Below are 2,997 nucleotides of genomic sequence, written 5' to 3' on the forward strand. Positions count from 1 at the left end.
CCCTACCTCTACCCGGAATTCATTGCTGTACTCATTTCCAACCCTCACCTTACTGGCAGCATCTCTGTACATGGCTCGCACAGCTCTCACTAACCATTCTTCTATCCCAAGTTTCCTCATTGACCACCAGATAAGGGATCGGGGGACCCTGTCAAAGGCTTTCTCCATGTCAACGAAAGCCAGGTACAGAGGTTTATCCTTAGCTAGGTATTTCTCCTGCAACTGTCTCACTAGAAATAAGGCATCAGTAGTGCTTTTACCTGGCACGAACCCAAACTGCATCTCATCTAAATTGATTCGCTCCCTAATTAGTTGGGCTATGACCCTCTCTGTAACTTTCATAACCTGATCTAACAGCTTGATGCCTCTGTAATTATTTGTATCTAAAGCGTCCCCTTTACCTTTGTACCTTTGTATATATATCTTTGTATTATATACATATGTGTTTGTGTGTATGAAATAGAGGCACACTAAGAAGTGGCAATGCTTATAACATAAGTGTGTACAGTTACATTCAACACATTTTTGTACACTCAGATGGAGAAAAACTTTCGCTGCAGAGACATTGTGTGTGAATACACACCAATGAGCCATGGAGGACATTAAACCAAAGACGTGTGCTTCTGTGTGGTTATGCTTCATCAGCTACAGACAAGCTCTTGTCTCTTGCTATAGAGGAGATACAAGGCTTATATATATATATATATATATATATATATATATATATATATATATAGATATATATATATAGTAAAGCCAGTCGCCACATCAAAGTGGCTGAGTTGAATGTTACTACTAGTTTAACCCTAGGCAGATTCTTCCCCAGCTGGTTATCGGTGCAACACTCTTCAACACTGTTTTGCACTGATAACCAGCTGGCATAGAATCTGCCTAGGGTTAAACTAGTAGTAACATTCAACAGCCACTTTGATGTTGCTTTACTGCTTAGTATGGTTACTTGAGATTTTACAAATTGCTATTTTGCTTATATACATACATAGATACATACATATATATTATGTGAATGGACAAGTGAAAGAAAGAAGTACTCAACAAACCTCGTAGAAATTATACATATTATTTAAAACAGTTAGTTTAGACCCCATGTGCAACTTAAGGTTCTGTAGGCTTCTTACAGAAATGTAGCTAATCAGGCACTCAGAGATATATATATATATATATATATATATATATATATATATATATAACAGATGAGATCTAGAAATGCTCAATATAAAAAACATTTAGAAGTGCTCAAATGTTTTGAACTTACTGAGGATTAGATGCCTATCGCTCCACTCTGAAGACAGAGACCAGGTTTACTTAATGTGTGTATGGTTCCATTACTGGTTGTATATCCTCGACTTTTTGCGAACTACATCTGTCAACATTATGAAGTAATTCCAAGCCCCCAGAAACAGCTGTCTGACCTGTAATCCTATTCCTTCTCCCCTTAATTTTTTGTGTTTTTGTACTCTGTGTAAATCAGCTCTGTTAATATATAAATAGCTCTATATTTATACATGAATGTTCATCATCTGAATATTTTCAGTCTTTGTTTTCTCTCTGTGTACACATGTATATGTGTGTGTATTTTATATATCTAGCCCAAGTGGCTTTATTTGTTTATTTGCATCATTATCTGTGTGTGTGTGTGTATATATATATATATATATATATATAAATTTAGCTGTGGATTCTGCATGAAGCCACATTGCAGGATGAAATGCACTCTGTCTAAACTTTAGGACATAAGCAACAACAAAGTCGGTCTGTTTTCTCTGTTGGTTTGTGTATGCCTTATAATGCCGACTATTGCAAATGATAAGGTCTGTCTAAATCCATGTTGGCATCAACCAGTGGGCGTATGATAATATATATATATTATTGTTTTACATCTCACTTCCATAGTGCACATATGTTGGATGAGTTGTTAAGGTCCAAGTCATTACTTATTTGTAATTTACTGCTCTCCTAGGTAGATTGAGTGACCACATCTTATATGTTTTGTTGCATTTTAGGCTTTGTTCCTACAGCTGGCTGCCCTTTCTAAAGGCTAACTACTGCATGAAATACACTGGGTACATTTTATTGTGGCACTAGCACTATTAATATTGGTTTCAAACTTTGGCACATGGCCAGTATTTTTGGGGAAGGGAATAAGTTGATTACATTGACCCCAGTCTTCAGCTAGTACTTACTTTATTGATCCAGAAAGGATGAAAAGCAAAGCTGACCTTGGTGGCAGCTCGGTGCCTCAACTGGTACTATTAATGTTGCCATGTACTTGACAAGGCTAAGGAGTCTTATGAACTCCACATTTTCTCTCATCCAGCAGTTACTTTTGAGAGAGTCTCCTGGGTTGATTTATAATAGTACTGAATCTAGTGAACGGCAGCAAATTTGCTGAGTTTTGAGTGAATCCGTTGCAGCATTTGTTCCAATATTTTGTACTGTTAGTTCACACAATACTTCTTTCATCCTTTTAGGGTTGATAAATAATCCAGCTGTCCAGATCAGTAAGTTGGTGAGATTGAGAGAATATCAAAGAGGGTGTTTTGCAGGATCTGTTCCAGTTCTAGGTGTTCTGAGTTCAAATCCTGCTATCTGTCTCATCAAAAAAAAAAAGAAAAGCTGAATAGTGACACGTTCATCAGAAACTGCGATCTGCAGATAATACAGATAATGCCAGCATCATCATCATCATCATTTAACGTCCGCTTTCCATGCTAGCATGGGTTGGATGATTTGACTGAGGACTGGTGAAACCGGATGGCAACACCAGGCTCCAATCTAATTTGGCAGAGTTTCTACAGCTGGATGCCCTTCCTAACGCCAACCACTCAGGGAGCAATATTTAAAAAATCAATGGAAACTTAATTTCCTTGGATTGATCAGATCAGCTGCATCACTACAATATCTAACTCTGTGTGTGTGTGTGTGTGTGTGTGTGTGTGTGTGTGTGTGTGTGAGATCTCTGTAAATTGAATATGTCTC

The 2,997-nt window shown here is 37.5% G+C and overlaps 1 protein-coding gene across 14 annotated transcripts in view; it reads left to right on the forward strand.

Annotated features, from left to right (window-relative positions):
* The window catches only part of LOC106881457 (protein-L-isoaspartate(D-aspartate) O-methyltransferase), a 59,285-nt gene that overhangs the window by 21,290 nt on the left and 34,998 nt on the right, over window positions 1-2,997 (forward strand). The gene's annotated exons all lie outside the window — the stretch shown is intronic.

The sequence above is a fragment of the Octopus bimaculoides genome, chromosome 6 (genome assembly GCF_001194135.2).
Source record: "Octopus bimaculoides isolate UCB-OBI-ISO-001 chromosome 6, ASM119413v2, whole genome shotgun sequence".
NCBI lineage: Eukaryota > Metazoa > Mollusca > Cephalopoda > Octopoda > Octopodidae > Octopus > Octopus bimaculoides.